Source organism: Carassius carassius, chromosome 2 (assembly GCF_963082965.1).
Source record: "Carassius carassius chromosome 2, fCarCar2.1, whole genome shotgun sequence".
Taxonomy (NCBI): Eukaryota; Metazoa; Chordata; class Actinopteri; order Cypriniformes; family Cyprinidae; genus Carassius; species Carassius carassius.
The window spans coordinates 4,054,761-4,073,043 of record NC_081756.1 but is presented as its reverse complement, the minus strand read 5'-3'; the positions used below and the strand labels follow the sequence as shown (position 1 = coordinate 4,073,043).

Genomic DNA, 18,283 nt, shown 5'->3' with positions numbered 1-18,283 from the left:
TTCAAAATAAAATTTCCATGACTTTTGATTAATGTTTGATGATTTTTTTATTTTATTTTTATGATTTGACAGATTGCACTCAAATTAATACTTTACAACTGCCTTGTTAAAAAAAAATGTATCATGACATTACATTTCCTGATGGCTCCATATTTTCAATGATCCTGGATTACAGTAAAACAGAGTGGGTTTAATTGAGACTATGTTGTCATGGCATCAGTAAGGTAAATAAGGTTTGTGTGTTTAATTATATCACCAAAAGTGTCATTTCCATTTCTTTCTTTTTTTTATGTGTAGGCCTACTACATCATCAGTCATATTAAATGTGATTTACTTAACCGATTTATGTCTGCATGTGTGTTTGTATTCTGGGATAGAAAGACAAGACCTTCACTTATGGTGTGTAAATATGTGCCATGTGGTATGTATTCATCTGTAGTAAATTGACTGCTCCAGTGGATGGAGTTACATGAATAACAGCTCGTTTAATGGATTATTTAGAAAAGGTTTAAGATCTTTCAATGTTAAGCATCAGAGCATTACCTGCAACAGAATCAAAACAATGCATAGTTTGTGTAATATGTTCAATCATATAAGCGGTTTTGCCTGATTGATTACAGTCAGACAGCAGACATGTGCTAACCCTGGCTAAAATCTGGGTTTACTCTTTGATGTGTTTAGCTTTTTGTTTCATTTGTGAGACTTTACAGTTTTGCTTGATTAGTAGCCAACTTAGTTATCATTGGTGACTAGTGCTGCAGTTTGTTTACTTCAATGCTTGAAATAAACCTCTACAAATGTATATGTGGCCTAATAAAACGTATGTAAGCAAGTCTGCTGTGAGTACCCAGTGTTTTTTTTTCATATTATACTGGATATCATGTAGAATTATAATTAAAGTCACACAAGTAAATATGCATTAAATGTGCAAATGTGTTCTTTATTATAAGATCCAAGATGGCGCCGCACATGGCTGCTTCAGTGCTTGGCTCTCCAGTGTTTGTACTGTTTTTGTTCGTTTTTTCCTGTTTTTTGTTTAACAAACACGATCAGTTTCACCAGGGATGAACTGCTGAACATTCGGCAGAACACACCACATGATATTTTTCCGGATTTCTATTATACAGACGTTTTACTGAACATTGTTATCGGAGGAGCAGCGGCGCTGATCAAGCGCTTCAAGACGCGCAGACGGGGAAAGCGAGCGGGAGCGCTCGTCAGACTCAGGAAGCGCGGATTTCGAACGCCGTTGCCTAGCATCCATCTCGCAAATCTCCGCTCTCTACCCAACAAAACGGACGAACTCCTTCTGCTCTCTCGGACAAATAAGGATTTCTCTCACTCTGCTGCTCTGTGTTTCACGGAAACCTGGCTGAATGACGCCATACTGGACAGCGCGCCCCATCTGCCGGGCTTTCAGCTGTTTAGAGCGGATCGCGACGCAGAATCAACAGGGAAATCGCGCGGCGGCGGGACATGCTTTTACATCAATGAACGGTGGTGTACAGATGTAACTGTATTAAAGAAGATGTGCTGTCCTGATCTAGAAACGCAGTTTATCAACTGCAAGCCGTTCTATTCGCCGCGGGAGTTTCACTCGTTCATTCTGGTTAGTGTTTACATCCCTCCTCAAGCGCAAGTAAGTCTGGCTTTACAGAAACTCGCTGATCAGATCACAGACACAGAACAACAACACCCGGACTCTGTTTTAATCATTCTTGGGGACTTTAATAAAGCCAATCTCTCCCGTGAACTGCCAAAATACAGACAGCATGTTACCTGTGCCACCAGAGACAGTAATATACTGGATCACTGTTACACCACAATAAAGGATGCATATCACTCTGTTCCACGAGCAGCTTTGGGACGTTCTGATCACTGTCTGGTTCATCTTATACCGACCTACAAGCAGAAACTTAAATCTGCTAAACCTGTAGTAAAGACTGTGAAGAGATGGACCAGCGAAACAGAGCAGGATTTACAATCTTGTTTTGACATCACAGACTGGAGCGTTTTTGAAGCTGCTACCACCGATCTGGACGAACTCACAGAGACCGTAACATCCTATATTAGTTTCTGTGAGGATATATGCATTCCTACCAGGACTTATTTAACATTCAACAATGATAAGCCATGGTTTACAGTAAAACTCAGACACCTTCGTCAGGCCAAAGAGGATGCCTACAGAAATGGGGACAGGGTCTTGTACAATCAGGCCAGGAACACACTGAACAAAGAGATTAGAGCGGCTAAAAAGACCTACGCTAAAAAGTTGGAAGACCAGTTTACTTCCAACGACTCTACTTCAGTTTGGAGAGGACTGAGAGCCATCACAAACTACAAGACACCATCCCCTTGCACTGAGGCTAATCAACGACTTGCTAACGACCTGAATGAGTTTTATAGTAGATTTGAAACCCCCAACACCCACTCTGACCATCTCCCTGCACAACCATTAACACCTCCTGCAATCCCCCTCTCCATACCTCCTGCTCTTCAAATCTGTGAAGATGATGTGCGCCAGGTCTTCAAGAAAAACAAAAGAAGAAAAGCACCAGGCCCAGATGGCGTTACACCAGCCTGTCTGAAAACCTGTGCTGACCAGCTGGCCCCCATCTTTTCACAGATCTTTAACAGATCTCTGGAGTTGTGTGAAGTGCCTTCCTGCTTCAAACGCTCAACCATAATCCCCATTCCAAAGAAACCCAAGATAACAGGACTTAACGACTACAGACCTGTGGCTCTAACGTCTGTCGTCATGAAGTCGTTTGAAAAACTGGTTCTGGCTTATCTGAAGGACATCACTGGACCCTTACTAGACCCCCTGCAGTTTGCGTACCGAGCAAACAGGTCCGTGGATGATGCAATCAACATGGCATTGCACTTCATCCTGCAACATCTTGACAAAACAGGGACTTATGTGAGGATCCTGTTTGTGGACTTTAGTTCGGCTTTCAACACCATCATCCCAACAACCCTCCAGACCAAACTGACCCAGCTCTCTGTTCCTAGCTCTATCTGTCAGTGGATCACCAGCTTTCTGACAGATAGGCAACAGTTAGTGAGACTGGGGAAATTCATGTCAAACAGCTGCTCCACCAACACTGGTGCCCCTCAGGGATGTGTTCTCTCCCCTCTGCTCTTCTCCCTGTACACCAACGACTGCACCTCTAAAGACCCCTCTGTCAAGCTCCTGAAGTTTGCAGACGACACTACAGTCATCGGCCTCATCCAGGACGGTGACGAGTCTGCTTACAGACAGGAGGTTGAGCAGCTGGCTGTCTGGTGCAGTCTTAACAACCTGGAGCTGAACACGCTCAAAACAGTGGAGATGACTGTGGACTTTAGGAGAAACCCCCCTGCACTTTCCCCACTCACCATCATGAACAGCACTGTGACTGCAGTGGAGTCATTCAGATTCCTGGGAACCACCATCTCTCAGGACCTGAAGTGGGACAATCACATTGGCTCCATTGTGAAAAAAGCCCAACAAAGGTTGTACTTCCTTCGCCAGCTGAGGAAGTTTAACCTGCCACAGGAGCTGCTGAAACAGTTCTACTCAGCCGTCATTGAGTCAGTCCTGTGTACTTCAATTACTGTCTGGTTTGGTTCAGCTACAAAATCAGATATCAGAAGACTACAGAGAACTGTTCGGACTGCTGAAAGGATTATTGGTGCTCCCCTGCCCACCCTCCAAGAACTGTACACATCCAGAGTGAGGAAAAGGACTCAGAAAATCACTCTGGATCCCTCACATCCAAGTCACCCCATCTTTGAACTTTTGCCATCTGGCCGGCGCCTCAGAGCCGCAAATACAAGAACAGCAAGGCACAAGAATAGTTTCTTCCCCCAGGCAATCTACCTCATGAACAGTTAAATGTTTCCCACTTAAACTTATGCAAAAATGTGCAATATCCTTATATTTATTTGTTACCCCTCCATCCTAGAACATTCCTGCATCTCACTCAATCCTATTCCATTATCATTTATAGCACAATTGTTTATACACTTATTTATTTGCCAATTTGTAAATCTCCTGTAAATTATTTTTTTTTTTTGTCTGTGTGTTGTTGTCTCTGTTTACTGGAAGCTTATGTCACTAAAACAAATTCCTTGTATGCGCAAGCATACTTGGCAATAAAGCTCTTTCTGATTCTGATTCTGATTCTGATTATTATTATTCATGCTTTTTTTTGAACATCAACATCTTTCTACATTAACCTGTTTGGGAATCATCTCCACGTGCTATGATTATTAGAGATTAGAGGTATAAGTGCACCCAAGAATGACAGATCTGTCAGTATTTACTCACCCAGTAGGTTAAAAATCACTCACCCATTTCTCAAAGCATCTTCTACAGATGAATGTTTCATACTACCTTGACACAACATGAGAGGGAGTGAATGGACCTACAAAAGCACAAATACAAAAGTCAAATACGGAACAAAAAACAGAGCGTTGTGTAACAGTTTTAGGGAAGGTGAGAAATAACTAATACTATTTATAAATATCATAAGCATACATTGTATCTGTTCTTTGACCATATGTTTCACTGAAAAGCAACCTACTTTCACACCCCATTCTTAAATATATGACATGAAAGCATCCAAAATGTCATGATCCACAGTGTTGTGTTAATCATGTTTAACATTTGAAAATCTTGTTTTTCACATTTTACAAGTACAGATATTGTACAATGAAACCATTTCTGATATTCAACATTGTTGAACAGGGAGTCCCAAACATTTTTGTCAGCCAAACTATGTTCTCCTGAGATTAATATTTTCTGAGATTAATAAAAATTTGTATTTGAGTAATTTAAGAACTCACTTTCATGTTCATCGTTCTCTGATGTCGGTTAAATGGACACTTGAAATTATTTTTTTCAGTGAAATCAATTTAATCTATTTTTGTTATATATATATCATATATATTGTATTTTGAGAGAATGTCATGATACTATTTAATATTTATGCAATAATTATGATATATTTTTAATATGATAATACTTTTTCAATCATGGCAGTATTTCATATTAAAATAGAGACAATGCCTTTAAAATAAAATTAGTTCCATCTGGTGGGAGTAAAAAAAAAATAATAATAATAAAAAAAAAAATCTGCAGTTCATTGTTTTAGCCACTAGATTCCTATAGAGCTCTATATAGAAGGCTTATAAATTATCTAGTTTTTATTGTTGTTTTATTTTATTAGTTATAAAGTAAAATATGTAAAAATGAGTACATTCTAACTTCATTACTTATTTGTTAACATTAATATCTGAAACATAAAAAAAAAGTTAAACATAAATTACCACAGAATATTAGGTACATATTAATCGCAAATTACGCGTGCTTCAATGTCAGCATCCAGGCGGGAATCACGGAATTCAAATTCAACGTCTTCCAGTAGGACCGAGAAGAGTTGAGGTGCAGGTAAGTTTTTTTTTTTTTTTTTGTGTATCATGTTGATATAATTCTTAATGCAAATGTTAACTTATTTAATGGTAAGATTTACTAAAAGACGTGCAATCTGCTCGCTTCTGTTATCTTGTCGACCACAGTCAAGCTGACAGGTTCGAATTTGAGGTTGTCAATTTTTTTGATATATGTTAGTAATTACAGGGTCCTATTACTGGCATCTGCAAATGCGACTAAAAATCTACATTGATAATTAAAAATATTAGCTGCAATCAGTGTTATGTACGTGGCTGAAATTATTGAACAGTTTAGCATTGCGACTGTGTGATTGAGGCCTCGTCCACACCTAACTTACCATCTAAAACTCTTAATCTGTAACTAGCTAGTGTAGGCATAATGATATTGGAATATAGCAAGACCCCAAAGGTAGACTAAGCTACAGTAAAGTTATTTTTAAACAGAAGACAAAAACTAAATAAAATATTATAATATAGTATGATGTCAAGGCTATTTACTGATGTTTAAATGAACTTCCCTAAAACAAAAATATACCATTCTTAATGAACTAGTCAGCCAGTCCCCATCCCAGAGTAGAAGGACCACCCCCTCCACCCCCGAAATGTGAAATGAGCCAGAAAAAAACACGCTCTGTGCTTTTCATATATTAAAACTGTTCAGTTTTCAATCGCTCTATTCAATTTATTTTAAGACTTCAGACATTTAAATAGACATTCCAATTAAGCATCAGCAATAAAAGAATTGGTAACACTTTCTATGAAGCCCATATTTAGAATACATTAAAAGAGTATTCTAAAGGCATTTTAATGAATGAATTATGTATTTATTAAAGCGGTCAATGACCACTTATTATAAGTAATAATAATAATAATATATTTTTTCCTTAAATGCCATAAGTCAGATATCAGATCCCATGAATGTGTAATATAACATTTGCTTTGAGCTATTTGTATTGTAATATCAGTTTGATTATTTTGATGGTAGCCTTTAGACAGCTGTTGATAAGTAACTCTGTCAACTAGCGGTCATTAGTAATATGTCTGTTAAATATATGTTAACACTTTATTTTGATAATTAACAAACAGATAAACTGACATAAGTGTCTTTGCAAGTGCGTCAACATTCTACCAACCTCTTATCTTAACCTAAACCTTCTAATACTCAAATAAGTTGACACTTAGTTGCAAAGTTGCATATAGTCAATAGACTAAGGGGACCATCAAAATAAAATGTAACCTAACATTAACAGTGCTTTTTTTCAGTTGAAATGATTAATTAGCACACATCAAAAATCATATTTTATTAATATTTTAGTTTATATGTTGGCCACATGGGCCCTAAGCAGCCACTTAGTTCGCTTATGCCTTTGGCTGGCTCTGATGGCAGCCCATTGAACCGCTATGTGGGAAAGTTGTGAAATTTGGCACACTGATAGAGGACAGTATCAACATGAACCACAGCAAGTTTGGAGTCTCTGACTCAAGCTCTCAAGTGTCACCACTTGTCCAAAATTGCATCAATGTTTATATGTCCAAAATTTCATCAATGTTAATTACTTTTGAATCATAAGGCACAGAAGGAAAATCCTTGGCTCTGACGTTTTCGAACTCATCCTAGACGGTTTGTCTGATTCTAAATAAAATTGGCTCAGATCATCTTCAGACCATGCTGGCAAAAATTTATGGAATTCAAGTTGATTTGTCAAACCATTCTCAAATAATGCATGAACGAATTTGACGGAAATCACTCCAAATTGTATCTCCGCAACAGTTTGGCATACTGAGACTAAACTTAATGTGTGTTATAACAAGCATGACCTGAGACTACCTGCAGTGTTTTGGCATTGTGCCACCTAGAGGTTAGGAGATATAAAAAATGTATATTTTTGCATACAATTGTTGAATGGTTTGGCCAAAAACCACAAAAAATTGTCTCTTAAGATTAGGTGAACCATGTGGAGTCGAATAACACCCAATTTTCCCATGTTAAACATTTTTGGTGTTGGTCATTTAGAATTTAGTCATAAAATTCTATAATTTATGAACACACTGACGTATCGTTACAAATCTTGGTATGCATCTGCGACAACATGCTGGTTCAGGTTTGTTCGACTGGGGTTGGAGTTGAAATCTGCAGGACAGTAGCTCTCCAGGAGAAGGGTTGGAGACCCCTGTGTTAGATGATTTCTCTGTTTGCCACTGGGAGTTAATGATGTGCATCTGTGCGTGAGAGTGCAGGATACTGTTATATTATATGCCTTTTAAACTGTATATTGACAATGGCTATAGACTATACACCATAAGTAGCATTATGAGCACTGAGAGGTGAAGTGAATACGGATTAGCTCTTCATCATGGGACCTGTTAGTGGATGGGACATATTAAGCAGCAAGTTAACATTTTTGTCCTCAGAGTTGATGTGTTAGAAGCAGGAACAATGGGCAAGTGTAAGGATTTGATTGAGTTTGACAAGTGCCATATGGTGATGGATAGATGACTGGGTCAGAGAATCTCCGAAACAGCAGCTCTTGCGGCGTGTTCCTGGTCTGCAGTGCTCAGTATCTATCAAAAGTGGTTCAAGTAATGAACAGTGGTGAACCGGCGACAAGGCTTACTAATACACGTGGGGAGCAAAGGCTGGCCTGTGTGGACTGATCCAACAGACGAGCTACCATAGCTGAAATTGCTCAAGAAGTTAATGCTGGTTCTGATGGAAAGGTGTCAGGATAAACAGTGTATCACCATTTGTTTCATATGGGACTGAGCCACAGACCTGTCAGGGTGCCCATGCTGCGCCATGTCCATCATCGAAAGGACCAACAGTGGGCATAAGAGCATCAGAACTGGACCATGGCACAATTGAAGAAGGTGGCTTGGTCTGATGAATCACGTTTTCTTTTACGTCACGTGGATGGCCAGGTGCAAGTGTGTCACTTACCTGGGGAACACATGGCACCAGGATGCACTATTGCACTCCAACACTTGGCCTCAAAAATCTCCTCATCTCAATCCATTTGAGCATCAGTGGGATGTTGGGGATGTTTTGGCAGCAAAAGGAGGACCAGCACAATATTGGGAAGATGGTCATAATGTTAAGCCTGATCGATGTAAATTTTGATACCGATTGATCTTTGGTATGTATTTATTTATTTATTGGTGTTATTTAATTGATACCTGTACACTTATGTATACTTACAGCATGTCAGCATGAGGTTTGCTGTGTGTTGAATTTTTGCATGTTGGATGGTCACACTCATTTTAATGTTTATATTATGGTACCTTTGTGACACTGTGCTGCACATATTAACCTGCTAGTTGATTCATCAATTTTTCCTAAGTTAAAGGCTTAGTTCACCCAAAATGTTAATTATGTCATTAATGACTCACCCTCATGTCGTTTCAAACCCGTAAGACCTCCGTTCATCTTCGGAACACAGTTTAAGATATTTTAGATTTAGTCCAAGAGCTCTCTGTCCCTCCATTGAAAGTATGTGTAGGGTATACTGTCCATGTCCAGAAAGGTAAGAAAAACATAATCAAAGTGGTCGAATGTGAACGAATCATTTGATTGAACCGGTTCTTCTTAGTGAACTGATTGAACCAGTTCACCAAATCAAACTGAATCATTTTAAATGGTTCGCGTCTCCAATACGCATTAATCCACAAATGACTTAAGCGGTTAACTTTTTTTAATGTGGCTGACACTCACTCTCAGTTAAAACAAACCAATATCCCGGAGTAATTCATTTACTCAAACAGTACACTGAATGAACTGCTGTGAAGAGAGAACTGAAGATGAACACCGAGCCAAGCCAAATAACGAACGAAAGATTGACTCGTTCTCGAGTCAAGAACCGGTTGCATCGTTTTTCGGATCACCAGTACACCGGATCACCAGTTTTTGTTATTTTTGGACCAAAATGTGTTTTTGATGCTTCACAAAATTCTAACTGACTCTGATGTCACATGGACTACTTTGGTGATGTTTTTCTTACCTTTCTGGACATGGACAGTAGACCGTACACACAGTTTCAATGGAGGGTCTGAGAGCTCTCGGACTAAGGGCCCTATTTTAACGATCTGAAACGCAAGTATCAAGCGCAAAGCGCAAGTAACTTTGTGGGCGGGTCTTTGGCGCTGTTGCTATTATGCCGGCGGAATAAATGACTCTTGCGCCCGACGCAAGTTTCAAAGAGGCATGTCTGAAGTAGCTTCATTATTCAGAGGTGTGGTTTGGGCTTAAAATGAAATAAACCAATCAGAGCTTCATATATCCTTCCCTTTAAGACGAGACACGCATATTTAATAGCGGATCAATATTTTAAAAGCCATAAAACACAGGTGACATTGTATGGGGATAGGAGAAACACAACCTAATAAGCTTTGGTTTAACAGGCATATAATAATTTTGTAAATGTGTAATCTAGATTAAAATGCCTATTTTTCAAAGAGTCCTGGCCGAGAATTGACAGCATTTACAGATTGAAACAACAGCAAATCAATGATTCTTCTTCGCGTGACAGAATAATATATTTAAAATGCCAATATATTATTCCATTCAAATGGAACTGCGTACATAAATGCCATTTTTCCCAATTCGGTTCTTGCCAGTGAAACGAGAGTAAAACAATTATCAGACCAGAGGGAATATTCACAAAACCATTTTTAAGACAACCTAAATAAAAAGGCAACAATCCCAGAATAGTTTTTATAAATATTTCGATAAAAAATAAATTTTCCTTCTAAAATACAAAAATGACCAGGATAAATTATTATACAATTTATAATTAAGAGTTAAAGGCTTACAATCGGATTTAAATCTTAAAGCATCCAGAGAAGAAAGAAGTAGATAGGAATCTAATTCATACACCACATAACTGTATATAAGTAAAGGCAAGACATAGTAGAAACTTCTCTTTCTTACATTTCATGTTTCTAAAATAAAACCCAAGCTTTATTTCATTTTTTTTCTTTAAATGAGTTATGTGAGACTCAAAAGATAATTTATCATCGATAATGATGCCAAGATAATTAAATTATTTTACTAAATTAATCACATTGCCTTGTGAAGTCTGGAGAGGAATGCATGCACACACGCTACACTATGGCCATTGCACGCTTAAAATAGCATCTGATAACATGCGCATTGCTGTTGATAAGTAACTCTGTCAACTAGCGGTCATTAGTAATATGTCTGTTAAACATATGTTAACACTTTATTTTGATAATTAACAAACATATAAACTGACATAAGTGTCTTTGCAAGTGCGGCAACATTCTACCAACTGCTTATCTTAACCTAAACCTTCTAATACTCAAATAAGTTGACACTTAGTTGCAAAGTTGCATATAGTCAATAGACTAATGGGACCATCAAAATAAAATGTAACCTAACATTAATAGTGCTTTTTTTCAGTTGAAATGATTAATTAGCACACATCAAAAATAATATTTTATTAATATTTTAGTTTATATGTTGGCCACATGGGCCCTAAGCAGCCACTTAGTTCGCTTATGCCTTTGGCTGGCTCTGATGGCAGCCCATTGAACCGCTATGTGGGAAAGTTGTAAAATTTGGCACACTGATAGAGGACAGTATCAACATGAACCACAGCAAGTTTGGAGTCTCTGACTCAAGCTCTCAAGTGTCACCACTTGTCCAAAATTGCATCAATGTTTATATGTCCAAAATTTCATCAATGTTAATTACTTTTGAATCATAAGGCACAGAAGGAAAATCCTTGGCTCTGACGTTTTCGAAATCGTCCTAGACGGTTTGTCTGATTCTAAATAAAATTGGCTCAGATCATCTTCAGACCATGCTGGCAAAAATTTATGGAATTCAAGTTGATTTGTCAAACCATTCTCAAATAATGCATGAACGAATTTGACGGAAATCACTCCAAATTGTATCTCCGCAACAGTTTGGCATACTGAGACTAAACTTAATGTGTGTTATAACAAGCATGACCTGAGACTACCTGCAGTGTTTTGGCATTGTGCCACCTAGAGGTTAGGAGATATAAAAAATGTATATTTTTGCATACAATTGTTGAATGGTTTGGCCAAAAACCACAAAAATGGTCTCTTAAGATTAGGTGAACCATGTGGAGTCGAATAACACCCAATTTTCCCATGTTAAACATTTTTGGTGTTGGTCATTTAGAATTTAGTCATAAAATTCTATAATTTATGAACACACTGACGTATCGTTACAAATCTTGGTATGCATCTGCGACAACATGCTGGTTCAGGTTTGTTCGACTGGGGTTGGAGTTGAAATCTGCAGGACAGTAGCTCTCCAGGAGAAGGGTTGGAGACCCCTGTGTTAGATGATTTCTCTGTTTGCCACTGGGAGTTAATGATGTGCATCTGTGCGTGAGAGTGCAGGATACTGTTATATTATATGCCTTTTAAACTGTATATTGACAATGGCTATAGACTATACACCATAAGTAGCATTATGAGCACTGAGAGGTGAAGTGAATACGGATTAGCTCTTCATCATGGGACCTGTTAGTGGATGGGACATATTAAGCAGCAAGTTAACATTTTTGTCCTCAGAGTTGATGTGTTAGAAGCAGGAACAATGGGCAAGTGTAAGGATTTGATTGAGTTTGACAAGTGCCATATGGTGATGGATAGATGACTGGGTCAGAGAATCTCCGAAACAGCAGCTCTTGCGGCGTGTTCCTGGTCTGCAGTGCTCAGTATCTATCAAAAGTGGTTCAAGTAATGAACAGTGGTGAACCGGCGACAAGGCTTACTAATACACGTGGGGAGCAAAGGCTGGCCTGTGTGGACTGATCCAACAGACGAGCTACCATAGCTGAAATTGCTCAAGAAGTTAATGCTGGTTCTGATGGAAAGGTGTCAGGATAAACAGTGTATCACCATTTGTTTCATATGGGACTGAGCCACAGACCTGTCAGGGTGCCCATGCTGCGCCATGTCCATCATCGAAAGGACCAACAGTGGGCATAAGAGCATCAGAACTGGACCATGGCACAATTGAAGAAGGTGGCTTGGTCTGATGAATCACGTTTTCTTTTACGTCACGTGGATGGCCAGGTGCAAGTGTGTCACTTACCTGGGGAACACATGGCACCAGGATGCACTATTGCACTCCAACACTTGGCCTCAAAAATCTCCTCATCTCAATCCATTTGAGCATCAGTGGGATGTTGGGGATGTTTTGGCAGCAAAAGGAGGACCAGCACAATATTGGGAAGATGGTCATAATGTTAAGCCTGATCGATGTAAATTTTGATACCGATTGATCTTTGGTATGTATTTATTTATTTATTGGTGTTATTTAATTGATACCTGTACACTTATGTATACTTACAGCATGTCAGCATGAGGTTTGCTGTGTGTTGAATTTTTGCATGTTGGATGGTCACACTCATTTTAATGTTTATATTATGGTACCTTTGTGACACTGTGCTGCACATATTAACCTGCTAGTTGATTCATCAATTTTTCCTAAGTTAAAGGCTTAGTTCACCCAAAATGTTAATTATGTCATTAATGACTCACCCTCATGTCGTTTCAAACCCGTAAGACCTCCGTTCATCTTCGGAACACAGTTTAAGATATTTTAGATTTAGTCCAAGAGCTCTCTGTCCCTCCATTGAAAGTATGTGTAGGGTATACTGTCCATGTCCAGAAAGGTAAGAAAAACATAATCAAAGTGGTCGAATGTGAACGAATCATTTGATTGAACCGGTTCTTCTTAGTGAACTGATTGAACCAGTTCACCAAATCAAACTGAATCATTTTAAATGGTTCGCGTCTCCAATACGCATTAATCCACAAATGACTTAAGCGGTTAACTTTTTTTAATGTGGCTGACACTCACTCTCAGTTAAAACAAACCAATATCCCGGAGTAATTCATTTACTCAAACAGTACACTGAATGAACTGCTGTGAAGAGAGAACTGAAGATGAACACCGAGCCAAGCCAAATAACGAACGAAAGATTGACTCGTTCTCGAGTCAAGAACCGGTTGCATCGTTTTTCGGATCACCAGTACACCGGATCACCAGTTTTTGTTATTTTTGGACCAAAATGTGTTTTTGATGCTTCACAAAATTCTAACTGACTCTGATGTCACATGGACTACTTTGGTGATGTTTTTCTTACCTTTCTGGACATGGACAGTAGACCGTACACACAGTTTCAATGGAGGGTCTGAGAGCTCTCGGACTAAGGGCCCTATTTTAACGATCTGAAACGCAAGTATCAAGCGCAAAGCGCAAAGCGCAAGTAACTTTGTGGGCGGGTCTTTGGCGCTGTTGCTATTATGCCGGCGGAATAAATGACTCTTGCGCCCGACGCAAGTTTCAAAGAGGCATGTCTGAAGTAGCTTCATTATTCAGAGGTGTGGTTTGGGCTTAACATGAAATAAACCAATCAGAGCTTCATATATCCTTCCCTTTAAGACGAGACGCGCATATTTCATAGCGGATCGATATTTTAACGGCGGATCTTCCAAGGCGCGCGCCAGGTGCGGTGCAGAGCTGAGGAGACATATGTTCTCGTCTGGCCATAAAACACAGGTGACATTGTATGGGGATAGGAGAAACACAACCTAATAAGCTTTGGTTTAACAGGCATATAATAATTTTGTAAATGTGTAATCTAGATTAAAATGCCTATTTTTCAAAGAGTCCTGGCCGAGAATTGACAGCATTTACAGATTGAAACAACAGCAAATCAATGATTCTTCTTCGCGTGACAGAATAATATATTTAAAATGCCAATATATTATTCCATTCAAATGGAACTGCGTACATAAATGCCATTTTTCCCAATTCGGTTCTTGCCAGTGAAACGAGAGTAAAACAATTATCAGACCAGAGGGAATATTCACAAAACCATTTTTAAGACAACCTAAATAAAAAGGCAACAATCCCAGAATAGTTTTTATAAATATTTCGATAAAAAATAAATTTTCCTTCTAAAATACAAAAATGACCAGGATAAATTATTATACAATTTATAATTAAGAGTTAAAGGCTTACAATCGGATTTAAATCTTAAAGCATCCAGAGAAGAAAGAAGTAGATAGGAATCTAATTCATACACCACATAACTGTATATAAGTAAAGGCAAGACATAGTAGAAACTTCTCTTTCTTACATTTCATGTTTCTAAAAATAAAACCCAAGCTTTATTTCATTTTTTTTCTTTAAATGAGTTATGTGAGACTCAAAAGATAATTTATCATCGATAATGATGCCAAGATAATTAAATTATTTTACTAAATTAATCACATTGCCTTGTGAAGTCTGGAGAGGAATGCACGCACACACGCTACACTATGGCCATTGCACGCTTAAAATAGCATCTGATAACATGCGCATTTCGCCATTGACTTTAGACCAGGTTTTTTTTGGTTAGTTGCGCAAACGTTTTATTGAACTGCAAGATAGCATCAGGGACTATTTGCGCCGGATCACGCCTTCTTTTTTGCGCCGACCCGCCCAGGGAGCGCAAGTTCAATCTGTAGTTTGACAACGTGCGTCTGTGGAGGGAAAAGTCCGCTTTGCGCCGGTGCAAAATAGGAATGATACTTGCGTCAGTGTACAAAGTCAATTGCGCTGGGTGCAAGATAGGGCCCTAAATCTAAAATATCTTAAACTGTGGTCCGAAGATGAACTGAGGTCTAACAGGGTCACAAGTCATTTATGTCATAATTTTCATTTTTGGATGAACTAACCCTTTAACCCTGTCAACTTTTACCAATCTCAAATACATTTTAGATTAATTGTATTTGTTTACTGTAACCTGCAACCCAGCCACTTTGGATTTTAACAGGAATATGATTGTGTAAGGCAAGGCAAGGCAAGCCAAGTTTATTTATATAGCACATTTCATACACAATGGTAATTCAAAGTGCTTTACATAAAAGAAAGTAAAATAGTAATGAAGAAAAATAATAACAAGAATAAAACAAGAAATTTTAAAACTTTTAAAATTATTAAAACTGTACTTATTTAAAATGAATTTAAAACAGTTAGAAAATGATTTTAAATAAAATTAAATAAAAAAAAACAGTGAAAATATATATTGCAATCAGCTCGGACATTGCACCGTGCTCATTCAATAAATGCACAGCTAAACAGATGAGTTTTAAGTCTAGATTTAAATGTGACCAGTGTTTTAGCACATCTGATCTCTTCTGGAAGCTGATTCCAACTGCGGGCAGCATAGTAACTAAAGGAGGACTCCCCTTGTTTTGTGTGAACCCTTGGTATTTCTAACTGACTCGATCCTAATGATCTGAGTGCTCTGTTAGGTTTATATTCAGTGAGCATATCTGCAATATATTTCGGTCCTAGGTCATTTAGTGACTTATATACGAGTAAAAGTACTTTAAAATCAATCCTAAATGTAACTGGAAGCCAGTGTAAGGACCTGAGGACTGGTGTGATATGCTCAGATTTTCTGGTTCTAGTCAGAATCCTGGCAGCAGCGTTCTGGATGAGCTGCAGCTGTCTAATGGTCATTTTGGGAAGGCCGGTGAGGAGCCCATTACAATAGTCCACCCTGCTGGTGAACATGAAGGCATGAACAAGTTTCTCCAAGTCTTGGCTGGAAACAAAATATCTAATTATTGCAATGTTTTTTAAATGATAGTATGCTGATTTAGTTACTGCTTTGACATGACTATTGAAACTAAGGTCTGTCTCCAGAATCACACCAAGATTCCTGACTTGATTTTTAGTTGTTTGACCCCTAGAGTCAAGGTATGCATTCACCTTGAAAACTTCATCTTTGTTTCCAAATGCAATGACTTCAGTTTTTTCCTTGTTTAACTGAAGAAAGTTCTGGCACATCCAACTATTAATTTCTTCAATGCATTGGCAGAGGGAGTCAATTGGGCTGTAGTCATTTGGAGATAAGGCTAGGTAAATCTGGGTATCATCAGCATAGCTGTGATAGGCAATTTGGTTCTTTCTCATTATTTGACTTAGGGGAAGCATATACAGGCTAAACAAGAGCGGTGCAAGAATTGACCCTTGTGGGACTCCGCATGTCATGGACGTCCACTTAGACTTATGCTCTCCTAGACTCACATAATAACCTCTCCCTTCTAAGTATGACCTGAACCATTTGAGTACCATCCCAGAAAGCCCGACCCAGTTTTCCAGCCTCTCTAGTAGTATGTTATGATCGACAGTGTCAAACGCAGCATTGAGATCTAGCAATACCAGCACCGATATTTTGCCAGAGTCACAATTTAAGCGAATATCATTTATTATCTTAATGAGTGCTGTCTCTGTGCTGTGATGCGGTCGAAAACCAGATTGAAAATTGTCCAGGTATCCATTTGAGTTTAAGTATTTGTTCAGCTGATTAAAAACGACCTTTTCTATAATTTTACCTATAAAAGGAAGATTAGATATTGGTCTAAAATTGCTCAAAATGGTGTTATCAAGATTGCTCTTTTTCAGGAGGGGCTTAACAACTGCATTTTTTAAGGAGTTTGGAAATGTCCCAGAAAGAAGTGAGGCGTTCACCACTTCTAAAAGATCTGCTTCTAAGCAGTTAAACACATTTTTGAAAAAAGATGTGGGAAGTGTGTCAAGATAGCAGGTTGATGATTTTAGGTGCTGCACTATGTCTTCCAGAATTCTGCTATCAATTGCTTCAAAAATCGACATAGTATCTTTTTTATATTGTGGCCTAATCTGTCTGACCTCTGCATTACTTGAGGATGTGCTAATCGCCTTCCTGATATTGATGATCTTCTCAGAAAAGAAGGATGCAAACTCATTGCATTTGCTGTCTGAGAGCATTTCACTGGGAATCTGACTTGGGGGGTTTGTCAGTCTCTCAACAGTGGCAAAAAGAGTACGAGTGTTATTTAAGTTACTGTTTATAAGGTTTGAGAAGAAATTCTGTCTAGCTGTGGCTAGTTTCACATTAAAAGCATGAAGGCTGTCTTTATAGATGCTATAGTGAATTTCAAGTTTTGTCTTCCGCCACATCCGCTCTGCTTTTCTGCATTATCTTTTCATAGTCTGAACTGCTGTTGATCTTCTCCAAACTGATTTCTGTCTGTTTGTTTTCTTACTGATTATTATTGGAGCAATATCATCAATAACATTCTTAACTTTTGAGTTGAAGGAATCAAGGAGAATATCAACAGAGTCTGCAGAAATGCTTGGTGTTAAAGATATAGCCTCAATAAATAGTACACTTGTGTTCTCGTTAATGCATCTCCTTCTGACAGAGACCGATCCAGATTCAGTTGTAGCAGACATCAGAATATCAAAGAAAATACAGAAGTGATCAGATAGTGCTATGTCCTTAATAACAATGGATGAAATGTTTAGACCCCTACTGATGATTAAGTCTAGAGTGTGTCCACCTTTGTGTGTGGGTCCATGCACATGCTGAGTCAAGTCAAAAGTGTTTCAAACCGTTATCATTTCTTTTGTAGTTTTGTTTTCTGAATTATCTATGTGAATATTAAAATCCCCTGCAATAGCAAAACAGTCAAACTCTGAGGAAATCATTGATAACATTTCTGTGACCTCTTCAACAAAGGCTGGAGTGTATTTTGGAGGCCTGTAAATAATAATAAACAGAATGTGTGGAGCACCTTTCAGCACAATCCCTAGACATTCAAAAGACAAGTACTGACCAAATGACACCTACTTGCATTGATAGACATCTTTAAATAGAGCAGCTACACCTCCACCTCTCCTAACAGTCCTGCAGACACTCATGTAAGTGAAGTTAGGAGGGGCTGCTTCATTAAGGACTGTTGCATTGCAGCTGTGTAAAAAAAAAATTGTATTGACAAATTGTATTTGTATTGACAAACCTTG

The 18,283-nt window shown here is 38.4% G+C and overlaps 1 protein-coding gene across 1 annotated transcript in view; it reads right to left on the bottom strand.

The window, feature by feature from the left end:
- The window catches only part of LOC132100596 (macrophage mannose receptor 1-like), a 124,150-nt gene that overhangs the window by 61,207 nt on the left and 44,660 nt on the right, over positions 1–18,283 (bottom strand). The gene's annotated exons all lie outside the window — the stretch shown is intronic.